Here is a 24,390-nt window from a genome sequence, read left to right as displayed (position 1 = left end):
CAGCCTCGGAAAAAGCCTCGAAAAGTCCTTCAGCTGCGGGCACGCTCAGTCGGGCTGCCCCACCCCAACCGGAGAAGGTCCGGGCGGTTTTGAACCTGCGGCTCTGCCTCCCCCATCACCCTTCCCTCCATGCAAGTGAGCTGAGATTTGCCTCTGATGTAAATAAGGGAAAGAAAAATTTGCATACTAAAAATTGAAACACTAATGAAGATAAATCGCTGTCTTCAGTAGAATGGCCTCCTGTAAGTTCTGCCTTTTACTTGGCTAAGAGAACAATAAAGTATAAGAAGAAATAAAGCGGGGAAAAAAGAATTTCATGTAGCAATTGTTCCAGCTTTCTGCGTTTCAGGCATAAATTTCAGTAGATGCATTTATCTTTTCAGAGGCATTCTGCACACAGACTGAAAGTTTTGCGAGCTTAAAACCAGCTCTTACAGGAATCGGAAATGAGGAGCCGCCCGCACCTCGTGGGGCGTTCAAGCTGGGCTCCAGCAGCGCTCGCCCTGGACACGCGTCACGGCGGGTGAGGTGGGACGCCCAGAGCTGGGCTGGACCGCCCTCCGCAGCTCACTCCGATCCAGCCGTCCGCTCGGACTTTCTGATGCAAATCATCCCCATGTTGATTTTGGGATGAAAGGAGAGGCCGTATGTAAAGCCCTTTACACAGAATCAGGCACTCGGTGGACTTTCGATGCGGCCTGCCCTCCCTGCCCCTTAGAGCGATTCTGGAGTTTCAGAGTGAAGGGGTGAGTGAATTTCGTTGTTCGTGGTTCAGCCGGTTTTGACGGCGACCTTCCTGGGGAACGAGGGAGAACTCCCTCGTTTCACAGACAAACAGACCTCGCTTCTTCCGCCGGGCGCCACACAAGGTGGAAAATGAACATGCAGAGACTACGGCCAGTTCAGGTTCACGAGGGCTGAGCCGTCGAGGGGCACGCAGACGGTTACCACGTGGTGACTGCAAAAGACAGGGCTGGGGCCAGGGGACCGAGCACAGGGCCCTCCAGGGCAGCGGTGCCACCGGGGAGCGCAGAGACAAGGGCTCCCAGAAGCTGGGGGCACTGCACACAGGCAGGGGGGTGCCGGGGGCGGGGCGTCCGTGAGAGTCGGCTCCGTGTTGAGCACAGGGAGGGACAGCTGTTCTCGTCGAACCGGCCCCAAGGAACCCAGGGTGCAGACCTCCCAGCTACGCGTGTGTCTGCTGGGGGTCCAGGGGCCCGGCAGGGGCAGGGCCCCCCAGTTTGTGCACCAGGGACCCCTTGCAGGTCTTCAAGTCTAGGTCCTGCCCTGCTGGCCTCTCTCTCTCTGCCTCTGGGTTCCACTTTCCACAGGCCCCACAGGGTTCCCCCGGCCCCCACCACCGCCTGTCCCCGTGCCTGTCCCCAAGCCCCATGGCTCTCGGAGACGGGACGCCTCTTCCCACGGCTCCCCACCCCTGGAAGCTCCTCTGGAGTTTAGGAAGCAGTTTCCTTCCCAGGGAGTCCTCGGGGCGGAGGTGGACCAGTGGCTTAGCTTTGGGGACTGGATGGTGCTGCTCCAGAGTCACAGCGAGCCCTCATGCCATCACAGATGAGGGTCTAGGGTCAAGGTCAGGGCCCAATGTAGGAGGGTCGTGGGCACTGGGAGGCCAGGGCCGGGGTGTGCAGCCCCTGACCACTGGAGGAGACCAGCCAGTGGGGCCGACTTTGCTCTGCCTGCTCTGAGTTTTCGTGCCACAGACTCATCCTGGGCTCAGTGACAAGCCAGCTCAGCGGCCGGTGCCACTTCCCACCAATGAGAACATCAGGCGAGCATCCCCAACGCAGACTGCAGTGGCTTGGCCGTCCTTCACTGTCCCGGGGCTCCTGCAAAGCCCGGGAACGTCTTGCCTGCGCACCCACCTGGTGGCTCCGCATCTGCCACGCGCTGCCCCTGCCACTGGCCCCCTCGGCTTGCTGGCAGAGGCTGAGGCGGCCCGTGGTGAGGGCTCAGTGCCCCGCCCGGCTGTGCCCCGCAGGCCTCCGCCCCAGGCTGCAGAGGACGGCAGGGCAGAATCGGGCACCACCAGCAGGGTGTCTGGGGGGACAGGCACGAGGTGCTGCGTGGGCAGGGCCCTTGCTGGAGGACTTCTGCTCCATGACTGTCCCCAAGCTGTTGCCGCCTTGGACGTCATTTGGCAAACTCTCTAAGACGACATGACTTTGGGATAAACTCCTGCCCGAGGCTGGGCCAGTGGCTCAACCTGGATGCTCCTGAAAGAGACAGAGAGGCAGAGAGAATATTTTCAAGTCTAAGGCCTCCTGGGAAAAGAGTTTGAGACAAATTAAAAACAATTTCATTTAAAACTGGGGGCACTGCCAGGGCAAATCGCATCTCCTCAGACCACATGGAGTGGAACGACTGCGTTCAGAACAACTGGAACCCCACAGCCCCCTTGCCGGCGCCTGGCCCAGGGCCTGCCTCGGGCTCTCGGGGGGATGGGGACTGCGGGCCCCGCCCAGGCAACACGCCAACCTGCATGCACAGTGTGACCAGAGGTCCCAGCCACCCAGGCACGCGGCATGAATGACGTCTCCGGAGTGTGAGATTGAACGTTTCTCCTCGTAAGGGTCTACAAATAATCCGGGGGGAGCCTCTTCCGAACTCACACGGGTGCCCTTCGGTTCTTAGAAGAAGTGTGAAGACCTGCACGTCCCGGGAAGAGTGTGTTCCCCACGCACACTCACTCTCCTGTTCTCGCCTAATTGTCCTATTCTGTTCTCCACCAACACGGGGGTCAGGAGCTCGGATGGCACGGCCTGACCTGGTGGTGGTGCACTTGTCACTGTTTAAGGGCCTTGTGAACTCATTTCTCCCCCCAAACCGTGTGGGACAGGCCCCCGCCCCTCGCGGGTGACGGAGTCAGTGAAACACGGCGCAGGGAACTGCAGGGCTCACCTGGACCATGCAGCCGGCTGCTCGCCACACGGCCTTCGGTGGGCATCCGCACTCCACCCGCCGCCCACCGCCCCGCTGTGCTTCCTTCAACAGGCCACGTGGGTGACAAGTAACTTTTTAAACAGGGTTGGGGAATGTTTTTGCCATTTTGCTCGTTCAGGGGACGTTCGGAGAGTCTGTGTGCACAAACGCGATGACCTTCCCACGCTCCTGTTGCAAAGGGCCTTGGAGAAAACCCAACTTGGTGCCCCCGTGTTTCCGCAGGGGCTTCAGCGGCGCGGAGTGAGGAGGCCACCTCAGTGACCACTGGCAACTGGGCCTTCTCCACCTGGTCACCATGAGGGGGTTTCAGGAAACGGACCCCAAGCATCACCACCAACCTTGGGGTCCCCTTAAGCAGTTCTTAGTTTTAAGATGAAAGGTTTCCAACACTGTTCTTGGATGTCTTTGCCTCATCAGAGCCACGTGCCCGGGGCTAAATTGCTTTGCAGACAAAAGGAAACAGAGGAGAGTGAGAAGTCCCGGCTAACCTCTGAGAGGGCCGGGGAGTCTGGAGGAGCGGGGACACGTGGGGACACGTGGGGACACGTGGGGCCCCGTCGGCACCTGCGGCACAGCTCTCCATACTCCTGCTGCCCAGGGGCCTGTGGTCCCAGGGCCGGTCTGAGAGGAAGGAAGGGAAGGAGGCAGGGAGGGAGGGAGGAAGTGGACTGCCCCGACCTCCCTCTCCTGTCTGGGAGAGTCCCGTCAGAACCGGGAGAGAGGCCTGCCCCAGGGGAGCCGAGCGGGTCACTGTCCTTGGTCACGTCCAGGGCACTGGAGCTCACCAGGGAGCCTGACCTCGTGGGAAAGAACGAACCTGGCTGGCCACAGGCCGGCCACCTGAGTGCCCCTTGTCCGTCCTTCTGTGAAAAATGAACACTTTGTCGAAGCCTGTTGCGCTGACGCTTCTTTGGGAAGGTTTTTGTGGCTGTGGAGGAGAGATTGTCTAGTCCCACACCTGGGACAGGCGAGCAGAGAGAGTGCCGCAGCAGGAGGAAAGGAGTGACAGCGGCGGGTCTACCGGCTGCGGGGCCCGGGCTGAGCCACCTGGGGGTGTGAGCACCCTGAGGTTCCCAAGGCCTTCAGGAGGACACCAGGCCACCCTCTGCCGATGGGCTGGACCCCAACTCCACGTCACTGGCCTCCCCCAGCTCGGCGGGGTCCTCACTGACATCCAGGTCCCAGTGGGAGCAGGAGGTGGCAGAACAGGAGCCCCATGGGGAAGCGATGACGGCGACCTCGGCCTGATGGACACTTTAAGACAGGAAGGTGCTCGGTGTGTGGCCGTGGGGGCCAGGCAGAGGTCAGAGTGGTACCCGGTCTCCCCCACCAACTGCTGAGAGCACGTCCCCACTGTGATAACCAAACAGTCTCCAGTATCGCCAAATGTCCCCTGGGGGGCAAGGTGCCCCCAGCTGAGGGCCACGGAGGAAGCAATTAGAGAGCCATCTGCCCTCGAAATGAGGCGTACGCACGCTCATGCACACACCTACTCACACACAAACACATAGACACACACAGAGACACAGACACATGCTCTCGCACTCACACAGACACACACACACTCACACAACAGTCAAAACCACCCACACCCCTGTAACATGTTAATCAGGCTGAAAGCGGTTGGGCACGCTCTGAGGTCCGGAGCTTTCTCACTGACTATTGTGACAAGCGCTTCCCTGAGTGCCCCGCGCCCCCCACCGCCTTTCCAGACTCCAGTCTCCGGAGCCCCACCGCCTCCCTCCCGGGGCCGTCAGCCCTCCTCCCCAGCTGACATCTAGAAGAAGCCTCCTTGTTCCTTCTGCTTGCCTGTCACAGTGCCACCAGCCTGATCCAGCAGTGACTGCAAGGGGCCGGCTGGAGGAACGCTCGTTTCCGACCGAGGGAGGGCAGCCCACGCCGCTGTGCGCACCTGGCAGCCCCAGCTCGGGCCCCCACCAGGGAGCCGGGCCGTCCACTCCCTCCCACCGCAGGACAGACTGAGCCCGAGCGACCTGACAGTCTGTCAGCCGGCCCGGCCCGCCCAGCGAATCGAGTCACGGAGCCTCAGCTCTCTCAGGCAAGGCGCCTGGAGGTTAGGGCGCAGAGGGTCTGGGTTGAGTTATGTGCCCCAGGAGTGGTAGGCTGGAATCCCCGCCCCGAGACCTCAGAAAGGACCTGATGTGGGAGTGAGGTTGCTGAGATGTGACTGGTTAAGATGAGTCACAATGAAGAGGGGTGGTCCAACCCTGATGGCCGGGGTCCTTACAAAGACTGGAAATTGGGGCACAGACACACACTGGGAGAGCCACACGAAAAGGAGGGTCAAGGTTGGGGCAATGCTCCCACAAGCCCAGGAGCTGAGACCACCAGCCCCACCCGGAGCTGGGAGAGGGACCTGGGACAGAGGCCCCCAGCCTCTGGGGACGGCCCTGCCACACCCTGGTCTTGGCTTCCTGGCCTCCGGGTGGGAGACAGCGAGTGTCTGGGGTACGTCGTCAACATCAGCAGCCCCATCAAACTCAGGAGAGATGCGTGCATACCCCCATCTCCGCCAAGGCGGTCTGTGCAGCTGAGCCCCAAGGACCGGTTTCCTTTGCCCCATGTCCTGTGTCCTGCATGGGTGCAGGCCCGTGGAGCAGCAGAACCCACCCAGCTGTGCATAAGGGAGTCAGGCGGTCGCCGGGTGTGGGACTGGCTGAGCAGTGGACGCCCTGCCAAGAGATGGGAAGAGCTGGGAGGTCCAGCCCACGGGCACCAGCAGGCAGTAGGAGGGACAACTGTGCCCTTTCTCACCTGGGCTCCCAGTGGGCCCACCGCCCTGGGGCGGCACCTGCTCAGAGGGCACCTGACTCACAGCTGCTCTGGCCTGGACACACCCTCGAAGACCCCCCCAGGAACGCCAAGCCCTCAGGGCACCTGCAGCGCCCGGCACACACCTGCAGAGCACACTCTTGTTCCTGCGTGGGGGCTCCGCCAGGTCGAGTGAAACGCGCTGAAAAATGCACTTTCCTTTTCAGGCCGCCCCGTATCTGAGGCTGCAGTGCAAGGAAGACCCCCAAGAGGCTCCACCTGGGGCTGAGGGTGACCAGAATCCCACCAGACCCTCCAAAGGCCGCGTCCAGACAGCCTGTTGCCAAGGCACCTACGACCCACAGGGAAGGCAGAGCCCCCTGGAAGGAGATGACGTTGTCCACAACCTCTGTGGCTTTTCATGTGTGACATCTGACACCCAGTCAGAAAATTCCCGGCCTGCCGAGAAACAGAGCCAAGTGACTGTGAAAAGAGAGAAAGGGAAAGAAAATAAACAGTGGAAACATGCTCACAGCTCATTGCATTTTTAAAATAAGTGTGACTGATACGCTGAAAACCACAGATGGCAAGATGCAGAATTTCACCAGGGAACTGAAATGTGTTAAGAAAGAAAGACACAATACAAACTTCAGAAACAAAAAATCGTGCTAGCTGAAACTTACCACTTAAGAAACAGGGTTAGCACCAGACCAGAGGGATGGAAGGGAGGATTCCTTTCTAAAGGGCCCGAGAAATTCACGACAGTTCCAAGGGACAGCAGAGCAAAGCCACGGCCCCGAACAAGACGGCCGCCCTTCACCCCCCCCCCCCCCGCCCCCCCCACAACCGGCTGAGGCACTGACCCTGCTCTCTCTCCCTCCCCCTTGTCTTCCCTTTGCGTTGTGCTCTGGTTTCCTCGGGGTCCGCTCTTCCCGGGTGACCTCCAGGGGGCGCCCTCTCTCAGCTCAGAGACGAGATGGAGCCAACGGGGACGCGAACTGTGCGTCCCACAGTGTCAGGTGCGGGCTGGGACAGTTCTGGGCCGGCACCTGCCCCCGGTCTCACCCTGCCTCCCGGGTGCCGAGGGGCTGAACAGTGGGCAGAAGGCCCGTGAAGCCCTGCAGGGTCGGCTCTGGGGGCAGAGAGTGTCTCTCTTCTGGGTCGGCACGAGTTCGTACTGTCGGATTATACATTTTGTTCCCAAAGATTCTTTTTGTGATTGAATTCATTGGGGTGACCTTGGCTGATAAAAGTATGAAAGCTTCAGGCATACAAGTCTACAATATATTATCTATATATTGTGCTGTGTGCGCACCCACGTCGAGTCTCCTCCCACCGCCATCCACACCCCCTTCACCTCCTCCGCCGCCCGACCCCCCTCCCCTGCTCGTGGCCACACGGCTGTCTTTGTTGATGTGGTTTCCCTTTGCTTAACCCTTCACCTTTCGGTCTCCTGATTGGTGACGCCGAGCTGGGCCCTCCTTGGGAAAGTGTCTGCTCGGGTCCTTTGCCCATTTTTTAACTGGATTGCTTGTGGGTTTCGTTGGTGTCGAGTGGTACAAGTTCTTTAAAAATCTTGGATCTTGCCCTGGCTGGCGTAGCTCAGTGGATTGAGCGCGGGCCTGCGACTCAGACGATCGAGGTTCGATTCCCAGTCAGGGCACATGCCTGGATTGCAGGTCAGTTCCCTGCAGGCCAACTCCCAGCAGAGGATGCACAAAAGGCAACCATACATTGACGTTTCTCTCCCTCTCTCCTTCCCTTCCCCTCTAAAGATAAATAAATAAAATCTTAAAAAAAAATCTTGAATCTTAACCCCTTATCGCAGAGGTCACCGGCAGATACATTCTCCCGTTCAGTAGGTCGTGTTTTCATTTTGTCGATGAGTCCCTTTGCTGGGCAAAAACCTTCTAGTTGGAGGTGGTCCTGTTTATTTTTTTCTTTTGTCTTCCTTGTCTGAGGAGACATATCAGAAAAAATATCGCTACGAGAAACAACTTAGGGTGCCCCCAGCACCTGGCTGTTGTGAATTGTGCTGCTCTGAACACCAGGGTGCACGGACCCTCAGAACTGGGGGATCAGGGTCCGTAGGGCGCACTCCCAGCAGTGGGGTCGCTGGGCCAGAAGGCAGCCCCCGTTTAGGTTTCCACGGAAGCTCCGCACAGCGGTGGCTCCAGGCATGGTTACTCTGCTGTCCCCCCTGAAGAGGAATATTTGGCAGCTGCGGATCAGTCGGAAGCCCCTGAGGGATTTGGGGCTCAGCCGGCTGGGGCACGCGACCTCCTCCTTCTGCTCCTCACGTAATGAACAGGAACGAGAGGCCCGTCCTCAGAAGAGCAGGCATTGGAACAGGGTTCCCGGCGTCCTGCCTTGGACTCAGAAGACACAGCTTCCCACCCCGTGTGCTGAGTTCCAATAGCTCCCTGTCCCGCCTGTTGACAGCACGTCCCGTCTCTGCTGAGCGAGGCTCTCGAAGCACCTTCCCTCAGCCCCGGTTGTCCCTGCTCCCCAAGAAACGCCCCCCTTCTGCCCTGACTCCGGGGTCCCTGGCAGCTACCACACAGCCACGCGCCAGCCAGGGAGCAGAGCGGGCTAGCGCTGAGGGTGGGGTGCCAGGCCAGCCGGGAGGAAGTCTTGTGTAACAGGACAGGTGTCACCAAGGACCCCCTACCACCCTGTCCCAGACACAGAGGAGCACAGGTCTGCGGAGGCGTGGGGGGGGGGGGGACATGAAATGCCCACTCCTGTCCGTGTCCTGGGACCACCTGGCCTGCAGTCCCCAGATGGTGTGAAGCCTTGAGAGGTGCCCACAGGAAGGGACTCTGTGCGTCATGGTGCCCCTCTGACCCCCATTTCCTGTGCCCCATCGTCCCGGGCCAGGTGGACCCTAAAGGGGCTGCCCGTCCCAGGGCCGACAATTCCAGAGACAGTGAAGGACTCACCTGCAAGCCCCTGTCCCGAGGACCCCCACCCACCCAACCCGCCCCACCCTCCTCCTTCAGGCTCCAGACGCATGGGGCAGCCCTGCGTCCAAGCTGAAATTGCTCTCACAGGCCAGCCCTGGGCCTGCTGGCCCTGCCTCGCCTCGTCCTTCCTGCAGGGACCACCCTGAAGCCCCCTGTCCCTCCCCATCTGCCTCCGACAACCCAGGGCTTCCTCGAGGCCCTGCATGGCCCGGCACATCCCCCGCCCTGTGGACCTGTGAGTCACAGAGCGTCTTTCTGTGGCATCGACTGATGAGTCACCCCCAAGGACAGCGAGACCCGAGTGTGAAAGTTAAAACGAGCTGCAGCCAGGCAGCTCGGGCAGGAGCGGAGGGACCGGCTCCCTTCGTGGGGCAGGGTGAGGGGGTGCCACAAGGACAGGACTGGTCTCCAGTCACTGAGCCAGCACCCTCGGGAGCTCCCAGGGACCCGCGACAGGCTGGCAGCCAGGACGAGCAGACTGGGGGAACCGAGGCAGACAGCAAACAGCCAAGCAGTTGGTGACCACCTAGGAAATCACAAAACCCTACCTCCCCTGACCAAGGTCCCCGGGGGTAAAGGGTCAGCCGGAGGAGGGGACAGAGCTTACATCGCCCACACAGGGAGGGAGCAGAATCTGCGGGTGCCATTTGGGAGCCACACCCAGAGGCAGGTGAAGCCAAGGGAATAAACCTCATTTGGGCGCATCGGCACCAGCCAATGACTATTCTGCTCAGATTCCCCCTAAAACTCCCCTAAACTCCCAGCCTTTAAAACCCCAGGAACAAAGGACCCGGCGTTTCCCTGCCCCCTCTCCTTCCCCCACAGGCAGCACCTCCTAAATTTGGGGGGTGCCCAGGAGACTTGCAGCCAGGGAGCAGTGGGCAGCGGCAGCCAGCTGAAGGCTCACCCCCACCCTGTCTCCCAGACCCCCTTCCTGTGACACCCGCCCCCGCCCCTCCCCCACCTGCCGCGAGCCCAAGCAGCCCGGCCTGGGCTCTCTCTGTGCTGCTCTGTCAGAAGCCCCTCCCAGCTGCACCGTCCCGGTTTTAACACGCGTCCTCTCAGGCTCCCCCGGGTGCATGCTGCAAAACCTTCCCTGCCCGAAGTCGAGCACCCACATTCTCCGGCTCCAGGCGGCCCCTTTCCAGTAACAACGCTGATGCCTGAGCTGGCCCCACCCAAACCCGAGCAACACCATCCCATCTGCAAGTGGCCTGGTTTCTGAACTGGAAGATCACCTACTCAGCCCGGAGTCGCCCCAAAGCCGAGGAGAAACGGCCATCTGGCGATGCTCGTCCCCTCACACCCCCCACCTTCGGCAGCCCCCCCAGCTCAGGGCCTGCTCTGGGAGGGGGCCCCGCAGTGGGCAGGGGGCTTCCGTTCCAGGACAGCAGGTCTGCATGTAACGGACGCACAGAGCACCCGTGTAGGGAACGTGTTTGGGCCTGGAAGACAGTGGAGGGATTTACTTGGGGGCGGGGGCAGGGCCAGGAGGAGGACCAGCCTCTCTCTCCTTTTTTTCTGCTTTGGTTTCCTCAAGACACTTCTCCTTGAGCCTGCCAGAGACGGCAAGTCCCCATATATTTGAAATGCAACTGGCCTCTTTTAAATTATTACATCCCTCCTTTTACTTCCAAGAGCAGCTGAAAATGAAAGCCAGCAGCTGTGCTAAGAATCACATACCCCTAACGATCAACCAGAGCCCCTACTGCGAACACTCGCGACCACAGCGGGGGAGCGACCCCCCACGGCTTCTCTGGCCCTGACCGTGCACTGGGGAAGCACCTGCATGTTCTCGCTCACTTCGCCCTCTCCGATCCGAGGGAGCGGCAGGTGGGGCCCTGGTCCCTGTGGCTCCCAGGGTGCGGCGGCTGCACAGCCCCAGACACCCGGCGGCCGCTGTCACAGCTGCCAAGTGTGTTTGGGACGAGCAGCCTGGATTCTGTCGATCGGCCCCGAAGCCACCGTGTCCAGAATGCAGGTCAGGGGCCCAGGCCAAGCGTGTTCATACCCAGTCTGCGTGAAGTCACTTCCCCGCCCCCTGGGCGGCAGCTGACACCAACCAGCAGTGTGTCCCCGAAAGTGACTCTCCAGAAACCCTCTCCTCCCTGCCCCCATCAGAGTGGCGGAGCTGCGTGGGAGGAGGGGTGCTGCGGGGGCTCGGCGGACCAGTGAGACTCCCGTTGGCAGGCAGGGTAGAGAGCCCATTCTTCCGGGTCCCTGCGGCCACCCACCCACCAGTTACATACGGTGTGAGTATCTTTTCCCACCCAGTAGCTCACTTTACCAGCAAACAATTTCCACTTATTTTTCTGAACAATTTGCAAGGTTTTCAGCCTGACCCTGCAGGAAGGTGCTCAAGGGTGCTGCCCAGCTGTGGGACTGCGGTGTGTCCTCCAGCTCCTGGGACCAGCAGAGGTTTCCCCCGCCGTGGGGGTGTGGGGAATAGGGCGGCTGGGAGAACACTGACTCCCAAACCAAGATGCGGCACTGGTCACCAAGCAGTATGTTAAAAGGGAGGGGACGTGAACAGCCCGAAAGGTGACACTCCAGGTCATTCCACAGGGAGCCACTCCCTGGCTTCGACCGGATGCTGCCTCTGGTGAACATTACAGAGTCAGCCTCTGGTGGGGGTAGGAGGGGGCGCCGGGCGAGGCTGATGGGGGCCGTGGGGAAGGGCCTCAGAGCTCAGAGCAGCCCCAGGCAGGGTAACACGAGGATCTCAGGGGCTGGAAGGATGGATCCGCTCTGCAGTAGAAGCCAGCGAATTGCATCCTCCTAGCACAGAGGAAGCCATAGCGGGATCTGCAGCCTCCGAAGCCACGGCCGCAGCCACGCCCACAGACGCAGCCACGCCCACGGACCTGCCCACAGCCGCGGCCACAGCCACAGCCCAGGCCTGCGTAGCAGCTGCCACAGCAGCTCACAATCAGGGCTAGATTTGCTGGGTGTCACGCGCAGCTTCCTGAACAGGAGCATCGCCAACCCCCCGGGACCCCTGTGGTGGGGGAAGCCACGCAGACTCACGCAGTTCTCACTGCGTGGATGAAATTGCATGAAAAACCCTCCTTCTTCTCAACAGTGCAAAACTCATGAGGATTCCTGACCCTCCCGAAAGAGGGGTGCACCTGATTCCTGCGCAGTTTGCGTTCCGCCCAGTGACCGCGCGGCCCCCAGAGCCCCCTGCTCTGACCCGCACACGTGCAGCTCTGCAGTCAGAGAGCACCAGTCACTCCGGTCCCCCCCTGGTCCTTCCACTGGGCCCCTTCCCGCCTCTCGGAGTCTCCGCTCCTCCTTCGTGCCTTTCACAGACGTTCAGCCCGGACCGGGCGGCCCCGCCGTGCGTCCTAGGCGCCGCGCTGGAGGCTGAAGAACCGAAGTTGCGCGGCAGCGCAGCCGGTCCCGCCGCCTCGGCTAAACCCTTCGTTCTCCTGTGCGAGCCCAGCCGGAGCACGCAGAGGGCGCCCCCTGAGCGCCGCGCTGATCAGTGTAAGGACAGAGAGGAAATGACAGCCGGGTGGCAGACGTTCGCCTCCTCGCCTGGGACGCGACGCGGGAGCCCTGCCATTGACGGACCGCGAGAGCTGGTTCCCATGGCCCGGTCTGCACACGGGAGACCCCCCTGGGGGTGGGGGGGTGCAGGAGCTGTTTGCAGAAAAACACCAGAGTCTCCGTCGTCGCTGGGAGATGCTTTTTATAGAAAGCCCGCCTGAGAAGGTCCAGCCCCGGGCGGCAGGCAGCCCTCGGCCTCGCGGAGGTCCCCGCGCAGCCAGCGCCGGGCGCAGGAGAGCCGCCTTCCCAGCGCAGAGAGTCCATCACCTTTCTGATCTCCAAGGAAACCTGATGGACTATTTATTATTCGCAGAAACGTGCAGTAGTAAAAGGAGAGATAATGACAACATATTTTCTTTTTAAAAATGAAGCCCGCTAAAGGGCTTGCGATCAGGGGCTGGAATCACCGTGCGCAGTCATTTATTCCAAACCAGTTTTTAAAACAGGAGCAACAGAAATATTTCATATGATGCTAATAATGGCTTCTGGTAGAATCGCACAAGATCGGAATGGGCGGGCACTCACATGACACCGGCGATGAGACCGGGTCCAGAGCCTGGCCAGACGGCCACGCAGGCCACGCCCGGACTAGGCCCCTCATCCCGCCGGGCCACGTGCCTCTCTGGCACGTCTGTGGCCTGTGCACAGTGTGGGCAAAAGCAGACGTGCCTCGGCGTCACAGTGCGAGAATGACGCCGCCTGTCAGTCCTTCGCTGTCACTGGGGAGATTCCTGCCTGCACCTTCTGGCCCGCCACCCTGTCCTGCCCTGTCCTGCCCTGTCCTTTCTCGTGGCTGCCACTCAGGGGCGGAAACGAGCCGGCGAGAACCAGGAGCCACAGCTGCTGCCTCTCCCCACGGTGACAGTCCAGATGCTGGCTGTGCCCATTCCTCAGAGACACGGGCTGAGAGGGAGCCGGTCGGCTCCCACACTCCCTGCGGTGGAAAACCAAGTGACTCCAGACCAAGACAACGCCCTGGGCGACTCTGGAACATTCGTGTCCCAAGCACCCACACACACACACACACACACACAGCCACCAGGGCCCTGGGGCTGAGAGGGCCCTAGAAGCCAGCCCGTGGCTCTCACCCCAGGGTCCCTGGGCACGCCTTCCCCGAAGACGCACCCCCACACGGTCAGGAGGGAACTCCACTCCCAGCTGCTCCCAGAGGGGGGAAGGGCTTGAACTGCAATCTAGCACCCCGACTTCAGGCTGCCACGGAGGGCCGGGCCCCCGAGACACCTAGCCCTGAATGCCATGGGGCTCGTGGCCTGATCACGCAGGAGTCTACAGCACTGTGCCAGCCGCCACCGGGACCCCACGGCCAGAGCAGACAGACCTCCCATCTCCCAGTCTCGCTCTGGCACCACCTTGCCCGCTGGTGTCCGCAGGTCCCGTTTCTAACAGGCGTGGACACCTACCTGCCGGCTGCAGTCCTCCTGCAGAAATGGCAGGCTCCGGCCCCACCGGCCCCACCGGCCCCCACTGGCAGGCTCAACACGAAAGCCAGCCCCTGGGGCCCCCGGGGGGGAGGGGGGCTTGTCCACACCGCTGCAGCTCTAGTTTTTGTGGTCGCCCCCAAGGCACTGGCCCACAAGCCCCTAGTTTTCACAGCTGGTGGGGCTTGCGTCCTCCGAGCTGAGGGACTATACCTGAGAAGTGTGTGTTTTTAATCAAGGTATAATTGGCCAAAACAATGTATTAGCTTCGAATGCACAACATGATGATTCGATATTCGTCTGTATTGCAAACTAATCACGAAAACAAATCTAGTTGGCATGCATCACCACACATACTTTCAGTTCTTTCCTTTTTTCCTCGCGACGAGAACTTTCTAGATCCCCTCTCCTGGCAACTTTCCAATGCAGTCACCTGGCCGCATGCCACCTGCCAGCAACTCTGATGACGGGCAGTTTGTGCCGTCCGACCCTCTTCCCCCATTTTGCCCGTCCGCCCCCCCCCTCTGGCAGCCACAAATCTGTTCTCCGTATGCACGAGTTAGTTTCTTTTTCCAGACCGGTCGGTTTCACAGATTAAAGCCACTTCGCAGATGCCGTCCCTGTGGTAGCCAATAGCAAGGCTCTTTCTCACAGCTGAGCGGTATTCCGCTGAGCGTCTGTGCGTCCTGCAGACGGCGGTTCTAGTCCACTGGCCCGTGAACGCACGCTTGGGCTGTGCCGTGTCCTGGCTACTGTGACATGCTGCAGAGAACATGGGGTGCTCATACCTTTTTTAGTTAAATAGGGGGTTTTTTCCACTGGAAGAGGAATTGCTGGGTCATAGGCGGTTCCACTTTTAATTTTTCAATGTGTGGTTGCCTCTCGCACGCCCCCTTCTGGGGACCTGGCCCCCAACCCAGGCATGTGCCCTGACTGGGAATTGAACTAGCGACCCTTTGGTTTGCAGGCTGGTGCTCAATCCATTGAGCCCCACCAGCCACTGGGCCTGGCCCAGTGAGCCAGGGCCACTTTTCATTTTTTATCTTTTTGATAATAGCCATACTGACAGGTTTGAAATGATACCTTACTGTGGTTTTGATTTGCAAGGTTAGCAGAGTAGAAAACTCAGCAAATCGAGGGCGGCCCGCGCCAGCTGGCCACACCATCCGCAGAAAGTGCGTTCCACCCCAGCCCAGGCCCCCAGACGCTGCGGGGATGGAGGCGACCACCACAAGGACAGAGGAAGGGGGCAGCTTGTCCGAGGGCCCGTCCTGTCTTCTGCCCCCCATCGGTCCACCTTCATCCAGCCTGGCGTACCTGGTGCCTCTGGGTACCACTGGGCAGCCCACGCCCACAACCTGGATACAACCCTTTAGCTCATCTTGGGCACGGGGGGGGGGGGGGGGGNGGGGGGGGGGGGAGACCGGAGCACAGGGAGAGTCAGCCAGCTCCAATCCCACACCATGGACCCCCATCCCTACCACCACCTTTGTGGGCCCCCACCCTGTCTGGACTGACTCCTTGGCAACCGCACCTAAGGCCTCAGCAAACCACTTAAGACACGCTGATTCCAGAGCCGAGACTCCGAATCCCTCCAGCGTGGGGACTGCTGTGGCCGTCACAGCTGCCCAGCGGGGTCGTGGCCCCGGGACATGGGGGAGGGGAGCCGGGCGATGGGAGAGCCACGCCGCTGCCCAGACAGCCTCGCCCCAGGGAAGCTGGGCCCCGAGATGCCCCGAGAAGGAAAGAGGGGTGCGACACAGAGGCACCTCATCCTCGCTCCCCTTGTGGTGTGACTGTGCCCACGCTCCCAGTGGGCCTCACTCACCCCAAGGCCCCTGACTGGCATGGAGCCCCCAGTCCAGGAAACTGGAAAGGGGCCGTTTCCCCAGGTGCTGCAGGTGGGCCAGGCTCAGGCTCTGCCCTGCCAGCTCTCCGTCGCTCCCTCCTGGTCCCAGGTGGGCCAGCTGCCACCCGCTCTCGGGGTGCTCTCACCAGGCCCCGCCCACCCGGGTCCTGAGGGGCAGTGACTGGGCCCCAGGCAGAGCGGAGTGCAGCCGGGCCAGCCCGAGGGGCCGGGTTTCAGTGAAAGGCGGGTGACGTGCTCTGCAGCATGCACCCCTTCCCCAAATAATCTTCCTCCAGAAAAGATGGGCAGCCTGTGAAGGCAGGGGACCAGTTTGTTATAAATGAAACCTGCGGCCCTAAGGCTGGTGGGGACAGTGGGGTGAAGGGCTTCGTGTCCCCACAGACTGGAGGTTCGCCAGAGGCCTTGAACGGTCTCGGCCTCGGCTCCTAATTCTCAGCCCACCTGGCAGGCGGGGAGGGCGGGGTCTGAGGTGACCATCCGTCTTTCAGCACACGAGTGGCTCCGGGTGGCTGCAGCCATCTCTGGGGGGACCCAGGGCCGGGAAAGGTCAGGGCAGAGGGCACAGACCGAGCCCTGGGACCCCCGGGAGCCCCTGAGTCAGGTTTCCCACCCTGAGCTTTCCCGAGAAACGAGGTGAACGTGTCCTTTTTAAATGCATTGCAGCTAAAGAAGGTTCCCGCGCTGACAACGGACCCGAGAGCATGAATGGCCTGACGTTTTTCTGTGACAATGGGGCCCCTTCGTCCTCCTGGCAGGAGGACGCTCTGCCACGCACCCCAGTTGCCCCACGCGGAGCCACCCGGCCGTCAGCTCCAGGGTGGCAGCTGACCTTGCTCCCACCGGTCTTTCTACACCGTCCTGACAGTGTCGGGGACGCTGTGCAAAATGACAGCTCTGGCGTCCTGTGCATCTGGTTGGCCCAGTGAGGGCGACACTGTGGGCCCCGCCGGGGACAGGGGTGTCCCCACCCGTGCACCTGGAGGCAGAGCGTGTCTGGGCTATCAAGAAGAAAAGGGGAGCAGAAGCAGCAACTCACGTTCCTATGAGAGGGCCACACAGCCTCCCGCATGGGGTCAGGGTTGGGGGTGGCCGCGGCAGCACCAGACCCTCGGACCTTGCCTCCCCCTCCCCACACAGCAACCCTCCCTGGGCAGGTCTGCATGTGAGCGAGGGAGGAGCCAGAGCGCAGCCCCGGAGGTGGGAGGCCGGGCGTCCAGCCTCTGGGGGGAGGGGAGCCAGGCCCACGCAGCCCACAGGTCTGACCTTATGTGAGGTGGAGGTGGCACCACCATGAAAGAGGTCGTGTCCCTCGCTTTGTACCGGAGGAGATTGAAGCTCTGGGAGGTGACGCAAGTTTCCCGAGGTCGCCCAGCCGAACCCAAGATCAGGTGTGACCGGCTGCGGAGCCCAGGTTTGGTCTGCTGGACCCTGGTGCCCCAGACACACAGGTGCACACTCACACACCCCACATGCACACACGAACTCACTGCTCTGTCGCCTTACCTGAGGGCTGGGGGAGGGGCGGAGAGATGCCCCAAACACAGAGTCAGTTCTTCAGACCAGCCGCCTTCAGTCAGAACCTGTCGGTCTGTGGGTCCCCTCGCCCCGGAATCCCTCGGTGCTGGCCGTGCAAGAGGTGACCGACCGACGAGGCCAAGCACGTCCGGCTGAGGACAGAGGTGCTGACGCCCGCCCCGGCCCGTGATCCTGTCCCCGTCAGTTCCTCGGTCACACAGTCAGTCACAGGAGGAATGCCCCCCACCCACCACCGGGCCAGCGAACCCCAGCAGGCAGCTGCACGGCTGCCCTTGAGAGACGAGCTGCCAGGCTGCCCCCACCCGCCTGCTCCCTCCTCCCGTCCCCGGCCTCCCAGTGCGGTGCATGTTGATGTCAGCAGTATGCACGTCCCCACTGCCACCACGCGAGAGCGCAGTGCTTCGCTGTGTGTGCCTGACTGCGCAGTGACAACTCAGGCTGCACAGTCTCCTCGGTCACATTTCTGAGATGTGTCCCCTCAGCCCACGGGGTCCCAGTTCCCCGCTTCTCTCCACGGTCATCGTCCGGACATGTAATGGATGGAAACATGCCGACCCCATTCTCTGAAGCTACTCGCGTGTTTCTTCAAACAATGTCGCCCAAAAATTCTCCTACACTTTCCCACCGCACACCCAGGCGGGAAGAGCCGGGGGAGCGGCCCGGCTTCGGGGGCACGTGGCTCCACGGGGCGCAGCAGGCCACCCCCGTCGTGGGAGCCAGGCCCTGAGATGCACCTCTTCATTTACAGGCATGGACGTGGCTCCTACCCGCTGTGCCTCGGGAGAGCCCTGGCTGGCCCGACTGGAAGAGTAAGTCGGAGCTGGATCGGGGGGCCTCAGGACTACAGGCTGGAAGAACAAGCCTTGTACAAAGCGAGCAGGGGACGCCGCCCCACACCTCTCCCTGCGGCTGGGCCAGCTTCAGCCTGGAGGCTGGGAGAGGCCAGGAGAAGCCGCTCAGCTCACGGTCTGGGAGCAGCAGAAAACCAGCGGAACCGCAGGCGGTGTGAACAGCCCACGTGAGGGGGAGTGGCGGGGATGATGCAGAAGAGCACAGGGATGCCTGTCTCCCACCCGACCCCACAAAGACAGGTCAGGTCCGGGGCGTGAGCTCCTGCAAACCGAGGGGCAGAATGAGGCCCTCCTGTGCACCTGCCCTCAGCAGCTCTTGGCCCCCTCACACTGAAGGTGGCGAATTAAATCTGTCCACACCGAGGTGATTTAAAATGAAGGTCTTTTTTATATATTTGATAATTTTTAAAGATTTTATTTATTTATTTTTAGAGAGGAGAAGGGAGGGAGAAAGACAGGGAGAGAAACGTCAATGTGTGGTTGCCTCTCGCACGCCCCCTATTGGGGACCTGGCCCACAACCCAGGCATGTGCCCTGACTGGGGATCGAACTTTGGTTCACAGGCCAGCACTCAGCCCACTGAGTCACATCAGCAAGGGCATCAATTTCCTTCTAGTTGGTAAAATTCGATTTTGATGGTTAACTCTCCTCATTAAAAGGATTGAATGGAAACATCGCTTGAACAACATAGGTGGACGAAGGGGGAGAAAAGAGGAGAGAGAGAGAGCAGCCAAGTGGAAACAGGAGAAAGGAACATTCTTTGTAAAATGATTTATTACGGAGAAGCGGAAAAGGAGCCTGAATTTTCCGTCCGTTGGTCCGTGGAAGAACGTCCGGACAGCCAGTCGCCCTGCAGGCCACAAGCTTTCACTACGGAGCCCTGAACCTCGGCCACGTGACCACTCGGCGTTCCCCTGCACACCCACTCCAAGTCCCGAGTCATCCCCATCCCCAAAAGTCAGCACAGGGGACGGTTAAGCATCTCTGCACTGGGTGCCTTTACTCGAGGACTCTATCATCGGGGGACCTCACTCAGCAGCCAGGCGGTGACTGAATGGCAGAGACCTCACTGTCCCCCTGGGACACCTGGCGCTGACGGACTGAAATGCTGGGAGTGGAGAAGGAGAAGCGGAGGCAGGGACAGAAGCAAGAGGGCAGAGGCTCAGAGCCCCAGAATGGGAACAATTCTTTTTCATCGAGTCCCTAGCGTCCATCCTAAAAACATTCGTGGTAAAAGAGCGACCTCTGCTGGCCCCAGGCAGGAAGTGCAAGAACTTCTCTTTCTCACAGAAGCCGGTTCAACTTCAGAGACTACATTGAAACCGAACCGCGGGTTCGACCCCCGGTCGGGGCACGTACAAGAATCACGTAACTTGCTGCCCTTGCGCGCTCAAACGAGCCCCGCCAACTAGCCAGCTCGACGCGGAGCCAGCGTCCCGAGGAGGTCGACTTGGAGGCCGGGCTCGCCCTCTGCGCCCCCTGGCAGCGACCACCCACCTGCACGTAAACCCCGTGCAGCCAGCTCCAGTGTGTCCCTTGGGGCGCGGCCACCTCCCCCGCCACGGAATGCAACTCGGGGAGAGAGGGGCGGGACACAGCAGCAGGAGGGGCGGGGCAGTCGAGGTCGCGGGGGCTCCCCAGAGACCCAGACAGACCTTCGCTTGAAAAGCAGGTTTACAGACGCGGGTGACGCTGAGCTGGAGCCGGACGGCCTGCCCCTCTCCCACCCCCGCGCCCCGCCAGCGGCACAGCAGCGCCTGCTCCCCGGGCTGAGGCCCCCCAGGAGGGCGGGTGAAGCCCGGGGCACGGAGGGCAGCCCGGCGACGTCACCCCTCCTCGTGGGGGCGCTCCCGCCCCAACACAGAGCAGGGCTGAAGACCCCGCCCCGCAGCCCCCTCCGGCGCCGAGGTCCTGGATGGGCGGGGCGTCGGGGCGCCCCGCCCCGCACACGTGCCTACGTCCTGGGTGCCGGGGAGGGAGACCCCGGGATTCGTGCCGGGGAGGGAGGCCCCGGGATTCCACCCGCACGGCCCGGGACGAGGCGGCCTCGGCGACGCCGGCCCCGGGCTGGCTGAGGTCCGTGTCCGAGGTGGGCCCGACGCCGGACTGGACGTAGGTGACGAGAGGGATTTCACCCCAAAGGAGGGGGTCGCCATCCCCGAGACGAGGCGTGGTGGAGGAGGACCCGGCGAGGGTGGGGACCGGGAGGTCCCAGGGGTCCGGCGCACTGCGCGGCAGGAAACTCGCGGGGACCCGGCGCGCGGCCGCGCCCACCGACGCTCAGCTCCTGCGAATCCCTGCATTGCCGCTCCCGGCCCTGAGCCCTGCCCGCCGCCAAAGCCCCCTGCACAGGTAGTGACCCGGGGCCTCCGTCCTCGTGTGTGAGATGACACAGGGCTGGGAAAGGAGGCCCGGAGGTCCCTCGGCGTCTAGATAAGAGGCAGCACCTCGACCCACCACCGGGGTCGCCAGGGCGGCGACTCCGGGGCTGCAGGGCCGCGCGGGCCCGGAGCCGGTCACCTGGGCTTCCAAATACCCCGACCCAGCGCGGAACCAGGTGGGAGCCACCCGGGCGGCCTTTGCTCCTCGCTCCGGCTCACGGGGTGGAGTCCTGCTTGCTGCCCCGCTCCTCCGTCCTCCCCCCAAGCTCCGCGCACGACTCGAGGTCACACCTACCTGAGGTCAGCCCTGGAAAGGACACTGGCGGGTCAGGGGCTGCTGGGCCCTCCTGGAGACAAGCTCTTTTGGCAAAATTTGGACCGTGGTAGTAAATGCAGCTTGTTCTGGTATCACCCTCATTTTTTTTTTTTTTACCATTTTGTTTCCAGAGAGGGAGGAAAAGAGGGACAGAAACATCCACGTGAGACATCAATAGGCTGCCTCTTGTATGCACCCCGACGTGTGCCCTGACCAGGAATGGAACTGGCGACCTCTCACGTGGCAGGATGTCCCTTAACCCTGAGCCAGGCTGCTCAGGGCCTCACCTCACTGAGGAGATGACAGAACGTTCCCTTTGCTGCTCTTCACAGCAGCAGAGCCGGCGCCTGGCCCCTGAGTATCCGGCACAGTTATCACAGCCAGTCGGGGCACCCGGACAGCGGGGCCTGTCTCCCCGTGGGTCTGACCCTGGCCGGTCACACCTGGTAGAGACGCCGCTTCCCCGGCCTCCTTCCGTCCCGCCCAGGGCACCACACAGGGCCTTGGGTGGGGCAGAGCATGCCGGGGGACGGGGTGCTTTGAAGCCTGGGAAAGGGAGGCAAGCTGCTTCAGATGGCGGGGTCACTGCACCGTGTTTCGTCAGGCACCCACACCCGAAATCACGGAATTTAAGAGAGGCCCTCACTCGCTCAGCAAGGCGTCGAGGGCCTCAGCGTGTACAGGGGAAGAAACCTCGGGGGGCCTAACGACTGTGCCAGGAGGCGTGACGCGTGGGAATGGAGCGCAGCAGGGGGTGTGGACCGAGGCACAACGTGGCAGTTCGGGTGTGCACACACACGTGGACCAGTCGGATGGGCGTGTGCAAGGGGAAGGGCGGGTAGGGCCGCTGGTTCCACCCCGAAAACCCCACCAGGCGGGGGGTGCCTGTCACTTTCTGACAGAACAAGAAATTGGCTAGTACAACCAAGTGGGTTTCACCTCATCTTATTGATTTTTTAATACTGATTTTTCTTTTTTAAAGATTTCACTTATTTTTAGAAAAGAGGGGAAGGGAAGAGGAGAGACACATCAATGTGTGGTTGCCTCTCGCACACCCCCTCCTGGGACCTGGCCCGCAACCCAGGCTCGGGCCCTGACTGGGAATCGAACTGGTGACCCTGTGGTTCGCAGTCCGCACACAACCCACAGAGCTACTCCAGCCAGGGCTCACCTCATCTTAATGTACTGGTTTATGTTAATGCAAATCAGCTGAATCAATTTGAGCTTATATCAATTTTTAATGTAAGAAATACAAAAAATAATTCAAGAAAACATACTCCAACAAGTGCCCGAATTTTAAGTGCCAAACCCCTGAACACCCTCAGGCTGCCCGCTGCTCCCTCGTCCTCAGGGCTGATGCCCTTCTCAGGACGTGTGTGGGGAGAGGGTGGGTGGCCCCCACACTAAAAACAAGCCAATGATGACACTCGTCTCTCGGCGGCTCCCATGCTCCCCCTGCCAGACGGAGCGCTTCCAGGGCCAGGGCCAGGTCTCCGGCTCGTCCTGGCTGGTCCCTGGTCGGTGCTCAGTCAACGTTGGCTGGAACCTGTGGGCTTTCAAGTCACCTACGTGAGTCAGACCCAGCAATTTTCCGCCCAATGGGAAGCCCGAGTCGGGCAGGGACATGTGTCTTACCTGTGCTGGGTGCAGTCCTGCTGCGCCCGGGGCCACCAGCGCGCCAAACTGGCCTGGATGCGCGAAGGCGCCGGTGGCCCCGCACAGCCACCCTGATCTTTCTACCTGCCGTACAGTGTTCAGCCCTGGTCAAAATCCTCCACCTGTCTCTCACCCGTCTGTTGCCATTGTAAATTCTGTAATGCTTGTGCACACCTCTCTGCTTAGGTGAGGAACCAAGTTCTGGGTGAACAGACGAGTTAAAAATAGATTTCATTACTTGTACAGTCGGTCCACATGGGGTCGTCACAGTTAACGCTGGGTCCACACGGGGTCGTCACAGTTAATGCTGGGCCCACCCTTTTACGTTTCTACCCAGATGTGACACTTTGGCTTGAGACCACAGCGTTCCATCGAGGGACACTCGCCAGTCCCCCTGCCTGGCGATGTCTCTCGATGTTGCTCTCTCTGGCTTTGAGGAGCACCCCACTAGTTTTGCATTTCCCCTCTGTGACGTGGGTTTTGGGAAGCCCCCCTGGGTAGCAGGTGGGGCGGCCCTGTTTGTGGTGAACTCTGCAGCCAGACACTGAGCCTCTTGGTTCACCAACTGGGTCCTCTCTCGGGCCCTGGAGTTGGTGACAGGACATGTGGCTCCCTGTCTGTCACCAACACCCTCTGGGTTGTCCTAACGAGGACACCTTGGCATTTCAAGGGCCCCTTTCAGCCACCAAATAGCATGTAAAGACGCACTCCCTGGATCTCATATATTTATCAGGGATAGGCAAATACCTCAACCATTCCTACCAGCCAGCAGGGTACAGGATGTGGCCATATCGTGTCACCGCGGGCCCAGGTCAAAGTGGGACGGGGAATACCTGAGGGCCCCCCAACCCTGTGGGCGGCCGAGGCGCTGCCTCAGCGGGCTGACCAGAGGCCGAGGGAAGCTCTGGGCAGCTCTACCGCTCACGGAGTGAGCGCAAGCTGAGGATTCGCAGTCTGGCATAGGTATTTCGATTTTTAAATTAAGAGTTTTTTAAGCTCCCATGCTTTCAGAGGGCTGTGGGGAGCGTGAGGCTGCCGCTCCGACCCACCCCTTTCACGACTGAGCGGCTGCACTTCCCTCCCGGCATCTTCATCTCCCTCCTCTCAGGCTGAGTGTGTGGCAGAGCGGGGAGACGTGGCCTGTACAACTCAGACACAACTTGGCCAACAAAGTCCAGAAAATAATAGGGCTGGTCTACTGACCACCCCCTGCGTGCTCCCCCACAAACAGAAAGGGCCCCCGGGGTCCAGGCAGGGGGGGACCCAGCGCAGCGGGTCAGCAAGGCCTGGCTGGGGTGCCAGGGGCCTGGCTGCAGGGGTGCCCTGGGTGGGGAAACAGGGCCCAGCGCCGACCTGAGCCTCAGACAAGGACAGCGGTCATCTCCAGATAAGTGGACCCAAGACTGGAGAGAGGACCCTGACCCCAAACCATGGCAACCACAGAGGGGCGGACGGGCACGTCTCCCACTAGCCGGTAGGGCAGGGCCTGTTAAGGAAAGGAAGTTAGGCTGTAACAGGCACTGGCTCTTCCCGTGCACTTGACTTTGAGCCCCCCCCCCCCCCCCGCACTGACAGGCTTGGTGCTGGGCCAGAGCAGTGGCCTGGACTGCCTGAACCTCATGTTCACACGGAGCACCAGCTGCTGGCATAATCCCAAGGGGCAACGCTTCCGTCACACCCCCAAACAGGCACCTTGAGGGGCCTAACACCCAAAAATAAGGTCAGGGCTCCAGATCGTTCTTCACTGTCCAGACGTTGGCAGGCGGCCAGAGCAACACCTCTCGGACTTGAACGTGAGCATTGCCAGGCCCCTGCTGCAAGGCAGGTTCTGGTTCTGGAGGGGGGTGGGGCAGGGGGAGAGGGGTTGGCATTTCTAACAAGGCCCAGGGTCTGAGGTGGATGCCACCAGCCTGGGACCCTCGCCAAGGAGCAAACGGCTGAACANAGTGCCCCCCACTTTGAGCCCCGCCCCCCCCCCCCCCACNCCCGCCCCCCCCCCCCCCGCACTGACAGGCTTGGTGCTGGGCCAGGGCAGTGGCCTGGACTGCCTGAACCTCATGTTCACACGGAGCACCAGCTGCTGGCATAATCCC

This window comes from Sturnira hondurensis, unplaced genomic scaffold (assembly GCF_014824575.4).
Source record: "Sturnira hondurensis isolate 20B ecotype Veracruz unplaced genomic scaffold, ASM1482457v3 Scaffold0002640, whole genome shotgun sequence".
NCBI classification, from domain to species: domain Eukaryota; kingdom Metazoa; phylum Chordata; class Mammalia; order Chiroptera; family Phyllostomidae; genus Sturnira; species Sturnira hondurensis.
Note: the sequence above shows the minus strand (reverse complement) of the source record.